We start from the raw sequence: 21,987 nt of genomic DNA, 5'->3' as shown, positions 1-21,987 counted from the left end.
ATGCTTGTTGTTATATGTGGAGAGGTACATGTATAAAGATAAGCGTTGCCTTGTTTACCGATCACAATTTTCAGTCGAAATGAAGATATGTTTAAATAAACTCAACTATTTCGATTTACGCTTTCAACGTTGCGCAATAGCTCCAAACATCTAAGGGTTTAGCTGATTCCATCACAGAGGTAGCGGCAATCCATTGTCTGGTAGTGTATGGGGGAGAGAGAGAGAGATTCTTTATTTCCTCCAGAAGTTAATCCGAAGATTATACATAATTAATCAAACGTATTCACACAAACTCATATTACCTGTACATATATACAATAAAAGACTGTAGCACCAGTGTCATGCCATTCACACAGTACAAAAGGCTAGATCAGATGACATAATCAAGGTAAGGCTTTAGTGTAAGTACATAAGCAGAAAATATCAGTATAACAGATTCCCATGTTAAAGCAAAATTTGCCCAGGTATTATTGTATATTGTTTTAAAAAGTATTCTTGTGGATGGCTGTCTTAATATGTGTTTTGCACGCGTTTCTACGCTGGTCTTTGATTTTGTCCCTTTAAGAATATTTTGCAATGACTAACACAAGGTAATAAACTCCTTATTTAGCATTGTCATTTAGTAGGTTTGAGACAGCGAAAATGTCAAAGGACATTTCACATTGCAGGTCATAACAAACATTCGACATGGCGGAAGTTGACACGTACGTTGTCACATAAACTGATCGTGTCACTACAAGACACACAGGAAGCTGACAGCATAAACACACACGCAGAGCACGATGTCACACAATCACAGCGAGGCAGTATGAATAAGTTCAAGAATGGCGCAGGTGTCGACACGCATGAGGGACTCGAGCCTACGACAAACGTTTACTGAGTGTCATCTTTACATTATATACCATATACATAAAACACTGATGTTAATCGTTAGACAAGTAGCATGTACAGTGATGGAAGCGTATACCCTGGCATTGCGAACTCAAAGCTAAACTGTTGAATATGTCATACTGGCATTATTGTTTCATGTCATTTGTGTGATATGTGATAGTTTTAGATGGTGAAATTATTGCTTCGGTAATAATATTTATTGAAATGTTTAGTAATATTAATGTGAAATCGTTTTTATAAACTTCAGTTTGTGTTGTGCTGGGCAATACCCAAAGTGCCTTAGGTAGTGACATTTATCACTTAGGTGAAGCCAACGAGCAGTTATGATACATGGCGAGATTCGAACTCACGACGATTGGTGTCTGGTTCAACTGATCATGAGGACGCAATCTTGTACAGCAATTGCGGCGCCTTGGTAGTCTGGACACAGATTCCCCCGACCCCCGACCCCCGACCCCCTTTGCTGATATGTATCTTTATGAAAAAGGTTTTGTACCCTTTCATTTAAAAACGAACGCCAAGCATGCGCCAGAAGGTTAATCTTAAGTAACTTGTGACTGAATAACATTTGTTGATCCGCATTGTAAAATGCACTTAATTCAATAAATAAAAGCGACAAAAAAACATTTCCATATTTATAAGAAATCTATGAGAAATGTACGCCCACCTTAGCATGCACAAATATTTTATTAAATTAAAATATGTTCACACAAAAGAAAAGTTACCGGCGCGCTTAACTTCGTGCTACAAATAGACGTTTTGTATTGATTTTGATGTATTTTGCATATCAAGTGGCCGTCAGTGGGCAGGTCGCCAGTTTGAAGCTTGTCATAAGTACTTTATGTTACAGGTTTATGTTAGAGGAAGAAATATTATTCAGTTTAGGAAAGAAGATAATGTGATAAGATTATTTATTTAATTATACCGCTGATGAACAGTGCAGTGTCCATGAATGACGTACAGTATATGGCCCAGCGAGGGGGACCTTCACCCAGACTGGACACAGGTCTGCAGATGTACTTTTCCATCCTGAAAAACCTGACGCATAATCGATGCAGTATTAGACTGCATCCGTCTCTTCATAATCTCAAAAAGTAAGTTCCATTGCCATTTAATTGCTCTGTAAATAAAAGCAACACAGCTGGAATTTTGAGACAGAATTACAATCGGCTGTGGAAAACAATATATCCTCTGAAGGCAAGAGCTAAACATTTCTTAGTGACCAACAGCACATTGTCTCTTACTACATCCATTATGGCAAACGACTTAAAATTTGGGGGTAAAACCTGACAGCAAATAATTTTTAAAGCATTTTCGAGAACGGATTACGTTTTTCAAAAAGACAAATTATAATTTCGCATTTGTTCATCCTGCATGAGTGACATATATGATTATAAGCACCGAATCGATCCTGGTAGGTCGGGCAGGATCGGATAGTTTAATTTAAAATTGTAGAAATGTCGAAGTCTTCGAGAAAAGTATCTAATTGCCATCAAACAGTAAATATCCTTCACAGTGACATTGAGTAAACAATCTCACCATTGTTGATGTCATGGAACAAACGTCTTTCATCAACACTGAAATTGACGTACTTACATCGGGTTTAGGAGTACATGTACGTTGGTGGTGTTAATACTATTGGCGTATTGGAAGACGTTTGGTGGATCCCTTTACCTTTCAGTAAATGGTAATTTGTTCCGGAACCGGAGCTTCCAGGCTGTGATTGACACGACGCTAACTGACCAACACAATGTCGGCAAGTCTCGTTCCCGAAATTGTCTATGGGTGATCGATCTTCGGATTAAATCTAATGTCAGTGGAAATCACCACTGATATATATCGCCGATGTCAAGCATGAATATTTCCCCAATGAATTCGGCGAGCAAACCCTTACATGCGCATTTGATACACTGTATACTAGCCAGAGAACGGAAATATGTGGCGTGGAGTGGAATGTTTTCGCCCTCGCCCCTAATTATCTATAACTATCTAATTAAAAATAAATATTCGAAAACAATTCCAGTTAACTCACTTACATTTTAAGTACGAAAGAAATGTAGTTTTATTTATGTATTTACTGACGTGGTATAACTTGTAGTTAAAAACGCACACAGTCATTCCCGCCTTGTTGCCATGGATAGAGTGTATTATATTTGACATAATAATGTTTGAAGCCAAGATACCAAAATGAAATAGTTATCCAGTCTTCCTAAAATAGACCGCCTTTGTGGTCTAGTGGTAGAGCGGAAGGTCCGGGGTTCGATCCCCGGCCGCGTCCTACCAAAAGACGTTAAAAGATGGTACTTGTTGTTACTTGTCTGGCCCTCGGCATTAAGGGGCTAAAACAAGGACTGGTCAGCTCGGAGTCAGTATACTGTGTCTGACTGGGGTATTCATGTCAAACTGCGGCATGGTATCTCAGTGTGCTAGCACTATAAATCGGCATCAGTCCGGACTAGTACAAGCAGCCACACACACACACGTGCATGCACGTCGCTATATAAGTGCAATAATCTTTGACGCGACGTTAAACCCCATTTCACGTCACCTCACATCTTCCTAAAATAATGTGTTGCTCTCAAGGATCGGGAGATAATTCTTTTCTACCAAGAGCGTAATACGACTCTTGCCCAGAAATTGTTAAATCAAGGTTACATGATTCACGGCCCCAGTAAAGCTTTCAAAAAGATTTATGGTGGGCATGTGCAGGGCATTTTCAGCTTCGACGTATCAGTGACAAGAATCATGTCCGATGCAATTCCCTTTTTTGACTTGTACCATATGTTCCCGTGTTGTTTCAGGCGAACAATTGACTTGTCTTTGCATGTGTTTGTGACGGGTGCCACCGATGGTGTCATTCTCACCTTTTCGCGAACACCTGGTATCGTTACTATTTGATAATGATTCATAAACACAGGCTCATAATGAATGAATGGATGAATGAATGAATGAATGAATGAATGAATGAATGAATGAATGAATGAATGATCTTTATGCTCCATCTTGTTTTCGGAGAGTACAAGTGCATATGCATGTATATGTTATATATATATTTAGACATTATATCAATACAGAGACGATTGAAAGAAAATCAGAAGCATATGATATATAACTCAATTTGTTGTGCTAGATACAGCCATCCCAGGGTTTCTCATTGGGTTTATTTACACACTGTATGTAAATGTATTGTAACGCGTCGACGATCCTGCAAAATTAGCTGTTGCTGAACCGGAAAACTGATTTAAACTTCAAGAACGTTGATGTTCAATTTCCTGGAGATTCAAAACGTGACTGCTCTAGGTGTGTTCATATTCGTACTTCCGTCACGAGAAAATAACATTTCTAATAACACGGAGCCGACAGGTGCCACTCCTTTCACCAGGCTGGTCGTAGCAGCCCCAAGAGCATCAATCTATATGGAGACGTTGTTGACAATAGTCGCATCTATACTATGTATTGGAGGCACGAATTCAATTACATGGGTAGGTCAGATAACTATGATGTTGTTGATAGTTCGCCATAACCCACTGAAATATAAACAACCCAACCCAGGTGACAATTGCCTTGCCTTTGCATGTACAGTAAACTACGGTTATAACGAACACGCTTATGACGAACTGACCGATATAACAAACTTATTTTGTAGTCCCGTCTATGTGTTGTATATATGCTATATATATGCTTATAACGAACTACGGTTATAACGAACTAAAATAAATAGTCCCTTTGAGTTCGTTATAACCGTAGTTTACTGTATATGAGACGAGTGTAGCCAGTGGGAAAGAATACGCTCATCATTTCGCTATTATCTGTTAACATTCTCTCTTTGGTGGTGATCCACAAACACATGTTCAGGATATAGTCGGAATCGTACAATCGACTCTGCTTTTAGCAGATTTCTTGTGAACAGGGGGCACGGGTGGCCCAGTCGTCTAAGGCGCCGCGATTCGCTGTGCAGAGTCGCGTCCCTTGGCACGCCAGAAACCTATGATTGTGGGTTCGAATCCCGGTTCGCCCCGATTATGTTTCTAGGTTTGTCAGCACCATACCCGTGCTCGTGGGTTTCACAGAAGTGGTAAACGTCTGAGACCTGCATCACTTCGGGCTTTCCTCCCACATTAAGCTGACACGCCGTGATATAACTGGAATACTGTTAAAAGCGGCGTTAAACCCAACTCACTCACTCACTCACTCTTGTGAACATGAAAAGGGTTTTGTCGCTTTTATCAACATTTATATGTTCAACAGCACCGTTGTTGTCCATTTAATTCTAGGATTTACATACGTGGGATTTACTTTAACATTTGTGTAATCTGTGCTAACAGTCATGATGTAACACAAAAAGGTATTCATTGCCCTACTTCATACAGTTGGGAGGTCAGTGGCTGCATCCCCTTGAAAGTATTGTAGACGTTGGCTCTGAAAGTGGGGACCACAGCAGGCGTATAAATCAGTTTGTTTTTCTATGGGATGCTTTGTGACATTTCTCAAATTATTTTTACGAGGTTGGATAACCTTCAGTACACAAATGCTGTTGACTTGGAAGGATTGATTTGTTGGTCTGTAATCTCATTCTGACAGTATGTTTGTGACAATCAATTATTATGAAGCGTCTGCACATATTTAGCCTTTCTGTGCAAGTCCCGACTGTGTGAAGGTACACAACTCTCTCAATTACATGGCCGATCTAATCAATGACCATGATCCCGAGTAAATATCAGTTAGCCTTTGTTGTGTAGTACAACTGTACCGTGGCTTGCAATTGGTGGTTCCAATGGCGACCAATCTCAACGATGACCATTTTGCTACAAGCGGAAATTGTGCACTGCTAGTGATTGTAATTGATGCCTGTTGGTTTGTTATTGATGCGTGTTGGTTTGTTATAAATGATACCGCTTATGGAATGGTTGATATAATACGATACTAGTATACGGAAATTAATTGCTGATTATCGTACAAATTACTCTTATAATCTAATCATTAATCAAAATTGTCAATTTTACTTCAGCTCTATTACTCTACTACGTTATTCTGACATGGACAATATTTACAATAAAAAGATGAATTGTGGTAAACAAACACAACACTGATATAAATTATACACGGACTTATTGTAACAAATGGTAACTTAGTATTGTATTCGACGCGTAAGTGTCATTTCACGCTTGTATTCACATGCTTATTTTAAGGAAGGCCGAAACAGATAAACAAGTCCACACAATCAATTAAAATCTAAAACACTGTTAATATGCCCTGTCATGTCCAAACCGAAATTCTAGTAACTAAGTTCCACACGACGATGCCTTACCTGATTCATGAGAAGTCCTGTAAAACCTTTGAAATTAAAGTAGTATTGAGTATGTTCATTATAGCAAGTTTGTATGTTATGAATACACAATGTCATTTCGAAAGTGACCAGATGTAACGAATGTCATATTTGGGATGTCACTTTCTCAGTAAAGTACTGTTCTTGTGTTTTGGGGGGGTTGTCGGACTTTCATTTTGTGGAAGCCTCGGTCGCTGTGTGCTGGCGATTAGGTGCCTCACTCTGAGAGTGTGGGTTCGAATCCTGGAAGGGATTCAGCCCCCAAAAGGACTGGAATCTGCACTTTACTAAGAAAGTGTTATGCCAAATATAACATTTGTGTGAGTGTGTGTGTGTGTGTGTGTGTCCTCGTCGTCATTGTTATCCTTAGACAAGTTGTCAGTGAACCATTCTGAACATAAGAATTTCATTAGGCATTCCGATGAAGATTCATAACATTTACCTTCATTTCTCAGAAAATGCATCTTAAGCACCAATAATCTATCCAGGGAAATGAATAAATGAGCATATAATGACGTACTAAACGAACCATTATTATAATTGAATGGGTAAAGTATGTTAATATCGCCTCTATCGCATGCATAAAACTTACTCGAGAAAACCTAATGATCTGTTGATGAGATTTGGGGACTCATAACACACCTCCATAATAGGCATTTGGTCATTTAGGTGACAAGTGATATTTTGCACTTTACCCTTTGATTGATTGATTGAAGGAACGGGAAGACGTACCCTAATGGACAACAACGACTCTACTCTTTGTCGCAACGAGTGTGAGGTGAATATGATCACCTACGCGTTCAGATAATATTATATATATATACACTGAACCAAATTAAAAACTTCACAATCCTTAAAATTTTAACATTTTGACCAGTTATCATTATGGGCCCTTATTGTTTATTTAAACAGTAATGGCCACGTATTGTCTTCAGATAACACCCGTTTTCGTGCAGGTGAATCGATCAAAATCATGTGCACAGCACTATAGTGGAAAAGTGTTTTTTCACGTGCAACTGGTCATGTGGCCATAATACCGCACGTGTTTTCAGCCATACTTGTTAGCAGTCATTAACATAAAAAGAAAAACAGAAGAAAACAAAAGTCTTTACGACCATTTGTCATGCCACGCCTTTCAAATGTGCAACGTTAACGTGCCATCGGCATGTTGCAGACGGGAACGTCCGTAGATGAAGTCGCAAGGACGATGGGTTGTAGTCGACAGACTGTTTATGATTTACAGACGCGTCTACAGCAAACGGGTACCACCGCTGATCGCCCTCGGCCAGGTCGATCACGTGTGACGTCACATGCAGCGGATCGTCAGATTGTCTTACGTCACCTCCGTAACCGATTTTTGACGGCTACATCAACCAGAAATGAACTGTTTAGGGGTAGACTGAGTGCGCAAACTGTTCGAAACCGTCTGAGAACTGCTCACCTTCAAGCACGACGGCCATACTGCGGGCCGATTCTGACTCAATTACACAGACGTCAATGTCAATTGTGGGCACTTACGATGGACTCAGAGGAATTGGAATCAAGTCGTCTTCAGTGATGAATCCCGATTTAATCTTCAATTTGCTGATGGTAGGGCGAGGGTGTGGAGGCGCCGTCATGAACGTTACGCCCAGTGTTGTGTACAGGAAGTTGACAGATTTCGAGGCGGAAGTGTCATGGTGTGGGGTGCTTTCTGTGGCAATGCACGTTCCAGGCTTCTTGTCATCCGTGGCAACCTCAACGCTGCTGCTTACCGCGACCAGGTACTGGCACCAGAACTTCTGCCTTCTATGGCAGCACATATGCATGGACCCGGTTTGATCTTCCAACACGACAATGCCAGACCCCACACAGCAAATTTGACAAGGAATTTCCTTCAGAATGCGGGAGTCAACGTCATGGACTGGCCGTCAAGGTCTCCCGACCTCAATCCCATCGAACACGTCTGGGATGCTCTTGGCAGAAGTCTGCACACTCAACAGAACCAACCACAGAATTTGCAAGATCTTGGCACCATTTTGCAGCAACAATGTCGTCGTCTTCCCAATCATGTGTTCACAAGTATTACAAGGTCCATGCGGAGGCGTTGTGTGGCAGTTGTCAACGCACATGGTGGCTATACACGCTACTGAACTTGTGTGCCATCAGATTCTCGTGCTTTGGACTTATGATTTAAACTGTTGATGTTATTACCGAATACCGTAGGTGCTAGGAACAAATGATGGTTACCATCGTTAATTAAAATCCTTCTTTGGACATTAATGATTAAAAATTACCTTCTCTGATTCATTTGTCCGTTGTATATCATATATGGGATTACTTTTAAAAATGTGAAGTTTTTAATTTGACTCAGTATATATATATATTATATATTTCCTGATCTGTGTACACTTTGTGTAGACTTGGTGAGGATAATGTACGGACCTTACGAGTTGAGAGTAACTGCAGATACAAGCAATCCCTCTCAGATCTTTCTTGTATACTCGCGCAGGACCGCAGTACCTTCAAAGTCATCTTCACGAGACTTTAAAAATCCAGTTTTCACCCTTGCCGAACTAGGCCGGAATTCCAGGGCTCGATCGTAGCACCACCAGCGGCTATTACGAGTTATGTCCCTTCTAAGCCTCTCCTTTGGACCAATCAGATTCCACCTCTCTTATCACTTGCATTTGCTTCAAACAAAATGGCAAGTCAAGACGATCTGATCGATAATCAAGATCTTTATTGTGATACAACGGGTCTTACATCGTGAAGTGCATCTAATCACGTGAGCACGTTGATTGGACCATGCATAGACTCGTTAGTCCAGCCGAAATATAATTCCACAATACCAGCCTTGTTTGGCAACGGTGGAAACTGGACTTTTATACTCAGATAACTCTCTTTCCCCGGGAAGAAGCTGCAAAGTTTGTCGCACTATCACTGAAAGAGGAAACGGCCTACATTATCGATCAGTGAATCCAGCATCTTTGTTAACATACTTCATGAATCCCACCCCACCGGCCGTATGGGCAACTGGAGGGTTGTGGAACTCTTCTAAACTGGAGAAGCCTTCCATCTCCTACGAGGATAGATAGATAGATAGATGGATAGATGGATGGATGGATGGATGGATGATGGATGGATGGATGGATGGATGGATGGATGGATGGATAGATGGATGGATAGATAGATAGATAGATAGACAGACCTGTATCACATAAAGCTTTCCCTCCACATTATTCTGTGATATAAATGAAGTACTGATTAAAGGGGTATTCTCACTCACTCACTCACTCACTCACTCACTCACTCACTCACTCACTACGGCTTAATGTGCTAAGCGTTCATTGATCCGGTTGGCCTCTCAGTTATCTCGTTATCTTCGTCCAGATAGATAGATGGACAGGCAGATAGGCAGGCAGGCACTTTCTCAGTATTTGTACCTCATGAATAGACAGGAAGTAGCCCTAAAACGATGTGACATTCAATAAATTAGTACTTTGTGTTATCCACTAAACTTTCGTGGCTTCTTCATATTTTTCATTTTGTACACATTTATCAGGATATGATGACGACGATCGAACAAGTTTAACAGAACTATAATACACGTTTGAAATTCAGTTGATGTTGTACCGTTTAATCCGTATCGTAGGATTCAAATTGGATTCACACAAATGTTTTATCCTGGACTTTCTAACGATCACCTGATTTGACTGATTAAGTAGTAATGGAAACTGTTTTCCATTTCAAGGGGCTACACAGTGACGCCATTATCTGCCACTACTGCACTTGCTGTGGATTGTTGGAACTGCGGATGACGTGAAAACATGTGGGCTTCACTACCGGTGTGATTTTCTAGCTGCGATCGATTGATGGATGCGATCTTCTGACAAAAGAAGATTGAGGTGGCACCAGCCCTATGGTGCAACTGCTGACATTACGCTCATTAACTGGGGGGCGTTTGGTAGTATAAAACATGTTGTTTCAGAACCAATATTTCTTTACTCCCATGCCACATCCTACGACATATATAGGGCATTGCAGTTGTCCACAACATAACATGGCAAATCTGCAACCTTTCAGTGTATGAACCGAAAATCCCAGTTCGAGCCTTACAACGGACACATTCATTGAAATTTCAAGGGTCACACTTCATGCTGTTAAACCGTCAACGTCTGGTCCACGTGAAAGTGACTATGGAGAAAGTCACAATATATATTGTCCAATTTTAGACACTTCGTATGGACATGTGAAACAAGCATGTTTTCTCCTTCAAGTCACTCGGCCTCGTTCACATGACGTGTGAATTTACATCGCAGGAAAACAACATGAACGTCTTGCAGAAGAGGGCACCAACACGGAGCCAGAAGATTGTTTTATTACCTGTGAAATAGTCAATACGGAGGCTACACACATCTATGTGAACACAGTTTAGCCAGGGGTCGAGCCAGAAAGATCAGTATGACATTACATTCCAGGCTGATGTCATGGTTGTCACACAACTGGGAGAGGTCACCAATAAATTACTGTTTAGTTTCGTATTTCTCACTGTCGCTAAACATCATGTGTGTTTCAAATGTGCGCGACTGATTGAATATTTGAAGCCAGGATGTTGCAAAGGAAATTACCGGCCAGTAATCTCAATTGAGAAATGTCGGCTGATTTATACTGGTTAATGCATATGCAATTTTCTTAATTCTTCACATGGGTATTATTGAACACAGAGCAAAAACTTATAATACTGTAAATACAAACGTCTATAAAATATTCTACACCTAATCAAATCAACTTTTGTTAAAAAAGACGCAATTTATATGTAAACCTCGATAATTATGTAAACATTACTTACAGAGTGCTTTGGAGCAGAAGAGACGGAAATGGGTTTGGGAGGTAGCTTTTCCAGATCAAAGATAACGGTAATTGGGCAGGAAACGCTGCTTTTATAAGAATGACAATCGCTTGTAATGTACTGACTTTAAAAGGCGTTCATTCATCAATACACAATCAGTACCATTAGATATCCTACAAAACGTTGTTGATAAATGTTAGACATGGCATTTTCACTAATGGTTTTCATATATCGAATGTGCTCTGGAATGGCCCATGGCAGTCACAGAAAACGATGCCATTTAATATTGGCATTTTCAGACAAGAATGGTCACGCGTCAAGATGATTGACTTGTTTCTTTATAATAGGCAGCGTGGTTATATGTTTGATGAACAGTCTATGCATTTTATAAGTAAATCTATGAACTAGATAAAACGTGTCCATGCTATGAATGGGAATAACGCTTGTTTCATGCCTGACAGGTCATTCAGTAGTTACATTTACAAAATGACGTAACTAACATTTTCTTCAAAGCAGCGTTAAAGCAACGTTTTATATTCAAGAAACGTTTATCCAGACGTCTTGTGGTGCTCCTCCATCGTGTAGGGATCACATACACAATGTAGCAGTAAGCATTCAATATAAAAAGTCATAATTTTGACGTGGAGTACTTTTTCAGTAAACATTTTCTACCCAGAAACTATCTTGCTCATACTTTATTAAATTGATAGTCATTTGCAAGTGTGTAGTATGTTAAGCGCGAGGCTTCCTTAGGATCTTCATCAGCTTTGAAGTTGGCATGATCAAACGGTGTCTGTGCAAGGAAAACATGCATAAGATAGCATGCTGTGACATATCTGCCAAGTACACCAGTGGTTGTGATCCTTCAGTTGTCTTCTAGCACCTGCCTCTTATTGGTGTTCAGAAATGCCTATATCTAGACCCGCTCACCGCCGACTGGATAACATTAACTGGTCGATATCTGCATTCTCAAGTCAATCATTTCATATGCAGAACAACAGATTTTGTTTCTCGCCATACATTTATAAATCGGCAAAAACACTTTCTTATTTGGAGAGAGTTAATGCAGATTTAGGATCGCTTCACAACAAATTGATCAAAGTGAATGGGATGTTGATGTAAGTCTATGTCCGTGTTTATGAGAGGGTTCGCATCTGGGTAAACCCTTCGTCTGTCTGTAAATATCCGTGTCTTATAGGTTGTGGAACATGACATGCTGACCTTCCTGACACTCCTGAACACCAGCTTCTCTTATGTTGACAGATGTGGCAGACAAACCTGAAGCACTGAAACATTGGTCCACAGGTAATCACGATACAGTTTCAGCATGTCCTAGACATGGGGTAAAACATATGTTGTTCTTGAAAGGAATGTTCTTAAGCAAGGGTCATGCCATTACTTGTTTATGGAGGGAGTAGGGTGGGTGGGGACTTACTTTTTTAAAGTCATACCCCCAAAATTCTTTCCCCAAATCATGGAAATAATAGCAGGTAAATAAAACCCACCCCCTACCCCCACCCCCACACCCACACCCACACCCACACCCACACCCACACCCACACCCACACCCACAACCCACTCTAGTCAATTCAGACAATATGTACAATGGCTAGGATTTTGATTTAGAGGACCAAGCTTCAATATGCGTTACTTAGATTTCGAAGCCGAATAAAACCGTCCAATAATTTACTCTGTTTCAAAATCATTTTCCATCTATGAACAGTTTAAAGTTCAACGTCACTTGTAAAGCATCGTTTTGAAGCCACAATTAATCCATTAGTAGCTTAACGTCTAGAGAACACCTCCTCAAAAAAAGAAAACAATTATACAAAAGCCGTACCTGTTCACCACGCACACAGTCTGTTTGACACAAGAACAATACTTAATAAAGCGGGGATACAGGACACGTGTACAGGCGACAGATTACAAGAGACTGACGCTCAGTGCTACATGCTCCTGAAGAGGACTAGATAACTGCTTGATGAACCTTCAACCAAAAGCCCTTAACAATAGAACTGATAGAACTAATATGTTGTTGGTATTTTGTGAATCGGTTCATACAGCCACAGACCACCAGTTAATAGTAAGTGAGTGAGTGAGTTTGGTTTAACGCCGCTTTTAACAATATTCCAGTTATATCACGGCGTATCAGCTTTATGTGGAAGGAAAGCCCGAGGTGATGCAGGTCTCAGACGTTTACCACTTCTGTGAAACCCACGAGCATGGGTATGGTGCTGACAAACCTGGAAACATAATCGGGGCGAACCGGGATTCGAACCCAAAATCATAGGTTTCTGGCGTGCCCAAGGGACGCAACTCTGCACAGCGAATCGCGGCGCCTTAGACGACTGGGCCACTCGTGCCTTCGCCAGTTAATATATACATTGTAAATAAAATATTATATACGGGCGTGTTTCAGTGCTTCTTTATCATTTCGAAGGATCACTTTGGCTGACATTGAGGAAATGGTAATGGGCCCGGAACAGTCGTATCTATGTCGAGATTTTCTTATATGAGGTTTGGCCAATGTAATGACTGTAAGTGGCGTTTTTTGCAAAAATGTATACCACTTATCTGTCAGTTGATCGGTCGCACGACTTGATGTCAGTTATAAGCACCACAGATAAATAATATTAATGTCGTTTTCATTAATGGGCTTCGTTGTGATGATAATAATCTATACTGACCCCTGACAGCGTGAAAGGGATTGCGAGGATTACGTTGTGTTAACGCTACACTGATTCGGATCAAAGGAAAACGTCATGTATTGATTTGTATGGGTTCTGATGATGGATCCACTAAGATTATCAACAAAGTCGGGGTCATAATATACTTGATTGTAACCTTTTGATTGTTCGACTTTGAACTACACAGCCACCCAATAGTTTCATGCCACGATAATCCTTGTCAATGTTGCAGAATAACCTTACATTCGTTACAGAGAATGACGCAGCAACAACAAAGCGCTTCAGTTAAAGCGTGAGTGAGATGGGTTTAACGTCGTATTGTAGACTAAACAAATATTTACTTTGTTTCAGAGTCAGTCACCCAGTTCTGGAGGACTGGCCCTCATGTCACAGATTGTATTTGTGTACAACTTTAGAAAGAGACATGTAGTACTGACTGACCAAGTTTATTGTACTTATATACTCACGTGAATGCATGTGTGTGGTTGTGCTGATCTAGACTAATGCTGGTTTTATATTGGTAACCTACTGAAAGACCATGCCGCAGTTTTAACGTTAATACCCTACTCAGACACAGTACACTGACCCATCTTTATTTCATCCCCTTCTTGTCGAGCGCCATTCAGAGTAACAACAAGTACCAACTTTTTTCGACATGCTGGGGCCACCTGTTGAACTACCGACCTTTAGCGCTCACTTTCAAACCAGAGAATTACCACGCCTCTTTAAGAAGTGTGTCTGTCCTTAGCTAGGTGAGATACACCCACGGGCAGTAATTGTAAATATATTCTACCCTGACTCTGTCTGTCCTACCCAGTTAATAATAAAAGTCAAAGCCCATTTAATATATCGCACGTTAGCTAGACAACCACCCGGTCGAACCGACGTACTAAATATAAACATAGATACTTAATTGAAAGAGATCAATACATTTGATGGTCACAGTCAGTAAATACGTAACAGAGACGTATGCTTCATTGATGTACCGTCTATGCGCTTTAGACTCTATGTTGGATCACATCCGGGACTGAGACCAAATGCTTATTGGCTCAGAATCGATGCCTCTATGTCGACATTAATTTTAATGAGATTTGACTAGTGTACTGATCATACGTAGCTTTCTTACCTGAAATAATTGATTGATCACTTATCGATCTTTGTATCAGATGTAAGACTTGAAGTCAACTGAAATAATTATCATCAATCCTCGCCATGTCTTATTAACCCTATATTGTCCTTGCGTGTGGCAGGTGATGGTGTTTTGAAGCTATCAATCTCCTTGACACTGGTAAACGACGTTTGTTAATTGACAAATCTCAACCGCGGTGTAAACACGGCAAAGCGGGAGTTGTGGCAAACATGACTCAAGTTGCTTTGAGAATATGCATTATAAAGTGGCATACTGTACTTTGATTGACTTGCAGAACGACTGTTGCATTACACAGTAGAGTACATTTGGTACAACACACACAATTCTAAACTCCATCGAATTAAGGGTATAACCTCAATGGGCACCTTGTTGTAGAAAACACAACAGTAAAATAACAATGGTGGATACACGAGAATATCAGCAATGTATCCATAGATGTAAGAGCTTAATTCTTTATATTGCTGTTACCCGTTATCTTTGTTGACCCACATGTTCCGTGCAAGTCTTGGCGAAGTACATGATTGACTGGCTATTACAAAAGAAATGCTTCAGGTTATTGTAGAAAAAAAGGTTGATCTTGCAAATCTTACAAAAAATGTTTATTATTTATGTAACACGTTAAATATTCATATCAATAGTTACAAGTCATGCCAATTTTGAATAATTGCAAAAGAAGGTTTATATTTTTTGGGTGTACTTTTTTTTCCAGTTTTAGAATATTGAATTGCTTCTCTCCAACTCCAAAGATAATACGTTAGTTATAATTAGCTACTTACATGTAGGTTGTCTATATGGAGGAATACGTACATGCTCGCTGCCCATGCCAACCAATGTGATCGGAGAATGTAAAACGACTCTATGTACAACACACCAAAGATAAACTTTGCAGAGTGATACTGTTTATTAGTTGTCACGATAAACCTCTTGATCTTTACCCAGCTGAACTGACATGTGCTACTCTGACTTCTCTGAAACCTATATTTGGCAACACACATGGTAAATATATGATATCGTGAATATTAAAGACAAACCTTCAAAATAAGAAATATCGTACGATTCCGACTATAAGCAGAAGGGTGAGGGTATTAGGGACCGACCATTTGATATTAGGGGCTGCCGGATCAGATTGTTTTATAAACTGAAACCATTAACGTAAATAGGAAAAAAATAAATTTGTTCTCAACGGTTTGAAGCATTTTCGTTAATATCATTTGAATATCCAATGGTCAGTCTATTAACTGGTCGGTGGACCGATGAAAAAACTAGCAGTAGGCAGTGTAGCATACTAATTAGTCGTTGGGGCACATGAACTAGTCGCTGGAGCACATGAACTAGTCACAGAATCATATACGCTAGTTGCTGTAACATACTGATTAGTCGTTAGAGTACATCAAACTAGTCGCTGAAGCACATGAACTAGTCCCAGAATCATATAAGCTAGTCGATGTAGCATACTGATTAGTCGTTGGAGTACATCAACTAGTCGCTGGAGCACATGAACTAGTAACAGGATCATATAAGCTAGTCGATGTAGCATACTGATTTATCTTTGGAGTACATCAACTAGTCCCAGAATCATATAAGCTAGTCAATGTAGCATACTAATTAGTCGTTGGAGTAGATCAAGTAGTCGTTGGAGCAAATTAACTAGTCACGGGATCATATAAGCTAGTCGATGTAGCATATTAATTAGTCATTGAAGCACATTTACCTAGAGGGTATAACATATTAACTGGTCGACGGAATACACTAACTAGTCAGAGGACCACATTGACTTGACAATGTAGTTTACTACTTAGTCGTTGGAGCACACAAATTAATCAGTTGAAGACATTAACTAGTCAATGTCGCATACTAATTAGTCGATGGAGCACAGATTGTCTAGATAGTCGATAGTGGAAGACATTAACTGGTCGACGGAATGCACTAAATAGTCAGAGGACCACATAAACTGGACAGAGTAGTTACTACTGGAGTTAGCTCCAGTGTTGATTCGTTGAATGTGTCTTTGTCTCTCTCTATATATTGACAAATCCACCGTTCAGTATCATGGATACGAACATTAGCCACATATCTACTTTGTTTACATGATTATCGAAATCTGGACCGTTACAAGGTACTCTTGCGATGATCTTGTCTATACTTGCTAATACGCCTGGCAGGTGACACTGAATCGAACTTTGGTCCATTAAGTGAGGTTCTGGAAGATATCAAATCTGCAATTATTCGGCAAATCAAAGCATCTGAAGTTGCGCTGTGATGTCACATGTCTGCGAAATTTGCGTTCGAAGTGTTGAGAATACAATATTAGTCGGGTTGGTGTGGGTGCTGTCTGCCAAAATCTAGACAAAGGTTATCATGATTTCGACAATCCTGATATCCTGGAGAGAAATGGTCGACGAAATAATATCATGTCGTATGGTATTCCAGAGGGATAGAGCAAATCATATGAACATTAAACTTTGTAAGTGTTGAACAAAGGCAGAAGGGAGCGAATAGAATAGATCTGCCTGTTCCTAGAGGTATTGGGTGGGTACATGGAATAGGTCAGCATATGCCTGATATTGCGCCCTCTGATCGCTGACTTGATCACTGGGAGCATAAGTTAAAGTCATTGAGTCGGAGAGCGTCCTTAAGGATATGGAATTGCACATGACTAAACTTTGAAAGGCTAGAATTAAAGAAACGAGAAGATGAAGATCCAACTAAAACATTATTTTGATAAAGGTGGTAAACTTGTGTCAGCACCAAAACAGGTTTGAACAACAGTTTGGATGGGAGAAGAGGTGGGGACTGTGACAGAAGCAATAGTCCACCCAGGGACGAGTGGAGTTCGCGTCCCACTTCCCGCCGTCAGGCTACCAGCTCCAAGGAGAGCCAGCTGGACCGTACTACATGTACCTAGGGTGTGGCTGGGGACGATACCAAGACTCGTAAAGTATGAACAGAGATGACTCTCATGCTGTAAAGCTCTTAACTGGAATATATTTGGGTTGAAGACTACATTAGAGGATTGTGACTTTGTGTTTTATTTACATTCATTTGACATTGTTGGTCTAACAAAGACATGGATTCAGAAGTGGGACTTTCAAAACACGTTTTCTGATTATCTGTACTAAAATAGACAAAGTGCAAAGCCAAGAAGACTATCTGGCAGTATTATAGTTATGGTTCGAAAACAGCTTAAAAAGTATTTTAAACGGACTTGCGAGAAAGACACTGGTATGTACGTTCCAATAGATAACTAACTATTTGGTACTTAAAAAATATGAGCTGTGCTGTTGTGTGTATATACACCATTAATGTTCAACTTCTTATCATTAAAGCGCAACTTCTAGAAAGGGTGTATTGATGATATAGCATATGGATATATTAAATGAGATCGATGACGATCGATGCATTTATTTTTTAATAGCTTAATATTTTTTTAAGTTTAATAAATCTTTGCTCTGTCTTTGATATTCATATTAGAATGGTCGCCGTGACAGTGACCCCAGCACTGGGGAGTATGCATTCATTTGTAGTACAGGATCAGCTATTGCTATCATACAAAACTGTTTACCTCTGTGAATAATGCGACAAAACCCTTTCCATATCCAATAGAAATCTATGCTAAAAGCAGAGTCGACTGAACGATTCCGACTATATCATGAGCATGTGTTTATGAATCACTATACCAGGTGTTCTCGAAAAGGTGTGCGTATTCTACTGCCCCACCGGTGGCACCCGTCACAAACACATGCAAAGTCAAGTGAATCGTTCACACGGCAGCATATGGTACAAGTCAAAATCATGGGACATACGTTTTGTCACGGATAAGTCAAATTTGGAAATGTTCTCCACATGTCCACAGTAAAACCTTTTAAAAGCTTCAGGCTTTCGACATAGACACGTGTCACGGGTCGCAACACGTTTCATTAGGAATGTCTTTACGTGCGCTTCATTCTGGCATTGATGGTAATGATGAATCATGCAAGGTTATTTGGATTCAAATTAATACTGAGAAAGAAGATTTCTTTCTTTGTCATTTGTCTTCGGAGACGGTATTACCTCTTGTTGAAGAAGCAGTTCAAGCATTAAGGACAACTATTGGTGAAAACATAGCCCATGCAAGAGGTTAACTCCAATGCCTGTGGTGAAATGAAGAAAGTAGTTCATATTTATAAGAGAACCCAGCATTGTTTCACTGGGAATGCCAATAATAAAAATATAGATGTAATGCCTCAACGAATTCAGAAGAGACAAAGATTTACAATCGTTAAGAAGAATATACAAGAACGAGAAATCTTAACAAAACCACATGCAGGAAAAAGAAACTCGTATTTCTTGAAAGAAAAAACAATACCCCCGATGCTGAACTTGTATTGTGCTGACGTGATTACTCAAGGTAAAACCTCTTCCTATCTGAGGCTTCTAATATAATTAAAGATGGAGATCGGTTGAAATTTGATAACACCTTAATCACTTAATGCCAAGTCATGTTGTGTATTATATGAACACAATTTTTATGTGTTGCTTTTGGAAAACCTATACAACATTTCACTGTGCCAATCTATAACTGAAAGCCGACCCTGACTGTAAGCCAAAACATACCAGGGATGGATGTGCTTATGTGTCCTGCTCACGTGAACCGTAGCGTCAATCGGAAATGAATCAGTTTCATACTTCCATCTCTGGGATATTTACCAGGGTATATTGTGAAAAATGTGTTAGCTTATGCAATGAAATGAGTCATAATGTCAATTAGGTCCAATCCACAATCGAACAACTAATCCTAATCGATTCATATACTATAAATCATCTGTAAACAATAACACGTTCAGCGTACATGGTATTACCGGAATCAATGTATGCCGCGGCAGACAAATCAAGTCGACACTGAAACTTTCCCTGAGGAGATGGATGTGCTACGTGCATCCGATGAGAGATAATTCTGGCAGTAATAGTTTATCAATAGTTAAGTCATTATTTACGGCACCTATTGTATGGTGGCAGCGGAAATATTATTACTGAAATGAGTTTGTGCTTCTTAGTCTGAAGACTCTTGGTGGATCTTATCCGAGGCACAGAGCGAATGGTCCGGAATCGTTGCGCCTGTATCACGAAGATTTGACCAGTGTCTGGACTGTCAGTGTTGTTCCTCCTCACCACACACTCTCGCGATCCGTTGATCTGCAGCACTTAATGTTAATGTCACAATCGATCAATACACTATTAACAGTATGTCTATTCTGTTATCCACATTGTTACAATTCAACTTTTCCATTCACACGTTTTGTTAACTTATGTTTGATTTGTTCGCCGTTGTAAGTGATATTTACAGGAACAGGACGGTTCCACTCGTTACACCCATTTGGGAAACCTTGGGAAACGTCTGAACCATAATTCAGCATAGTCGTCATTTTTAATAACTGATATTATGGTGTAAATCAAGAGAAAAAGTAACAAAGAATAATATTGTGTATAATATGATCTCAGTTTCGTTCTTTGAAACGCCTTTATACCAGTAACCTTTTCACCTTTAACAAATGTCCAATCCTAGTGTTTATAAGCTTTTCAACCAAATATTAACAATATTTGTGTCTGACTTTGGGTCATAACCGCGGCACATCTAGGATTCGAACACATGTTCTACCATCTGGTCTGAACGTCATTGCGTTTTCCTCCTATTGTGTTTCAGTTCAATTAGTGACTTAACTACACTAACTTTTCCCTTCTCTTAGCCAAGCCTTTAATCCATTTGAGAAAGGGGATTGTGAACATAACAAATTTACAAATGCAGCATTTATAGTCGTTGGTCAAAAGTCAGCATAGACGACCGGTCATTTCGGACAAAAGTATCACAATATGGGAAATATTTATCAAAGCCTGAAATAATCTTCGTTATTACAATGAAACCCCAGATCTGAGCTATTCCGCTCCCTTGAACTGTTCAGGGTTTGTATGGTGGCATTCAACAGATGCTAAAATTCAGACCAAATGCTGGTAAGCTACTCACGTTTAATATTCTTGCTTTCATACATAAATAAATAATATTAAGTCCACTGTTTCTGGGGAGAAAAGTTTGAAGGAGTCTCCACGGGAAGAGTTGTCAAGTCCGTGCGATATGCAGTAGACACAATGACTGTAGTCGATTCATTAACAATAATTAACTTTATATGCAGCTTATATCTGCATGCTTTTGGAATCACAGTCTTGACCACAATAGGACCTTACTTCGACATTTTCGCCGCCGCCATCAGGACTGTCTTGTTAAAAGTAAATATAAAATAAAATCAACTAGTGCTTCAATCATTTTATTTGTGTGAAGTACTTTGTAGTGAGTGAGTATGGTTTTACGTCGCTTTTAGCAATGTTCCAGTAATATCACGGCAGGGGACACCTGTAATGGGCTTCATACATTATACCCATACCGGGAATAGAACCCGGGTGACTCGGCGTGATGAGCGAACGCTTTAACCACCAGGCTTCCCGACCACACCGAAGCACATTGGAAGGCATATACATGTACATCCCTTGGCATGGACGAGTGTCATATCAACCCTCTGGGTACAGTTGACGTGTACTGTTGCAGTGAAGTCTGAGTGCTACCGGACAATGAAGTTGTGTAGATGTTATTAACAACAACCTAGTATTTTGTTATCGTTTGATCAATGTTTTATCATGACAAATTCAGTCACAAAACCCGTACTTGGTAACAGGAGACTTGGTAAAAGAGGGTGGTGTAAGAACGCAATAAACCAGTTGCGTTGGTACAGGCGAGGACATGGCAGTGCTTGAAGACACCAAGTGATTGTTCCAAGTGAGCTTGCGTTACAGGCCGGTTCTGATCCTGTCGTATGCGTCTCTCATTCTCATCCATTTTCTATGTGGGAGAGTGCAGCAATGGTATGTTGGCTCAAAACATCTACAACAAGAGCAACATTTTGACGGGTATTATCATCCTGAGATGTGATTTATGCTTCCACCCTCACACCGACAACTTTGCTTGTTTCGATGAAAATTAAAATGTGTGTCAATTCTTGTTGGGCCATTCCTGCTTGCAACATACCCACGGCACGAAGACGCTGATTTTTAGCAAGCCGCGGTATTGCGTAAGCTT

Source organism: Haliotis rufescens, unplaced genomic scaffold, assembly GCF_023055435.1.
Source record: "Haliotis rufescens isolate VD_foot unplaced genomic scaffold, xgHalRufe1.0.p SCAF_31, whole genome shotgun sequence".
Taxonomy (NCBI): domain Eukaryota; kingdom Metazoa; phylum Mollusca; class Gastropoda; order Lepetellida; family Haliotidae; genus Haliotis; species Haliotis rufescens.
This window is presented reverse-complemented; position numbering follows the sequence as displayed.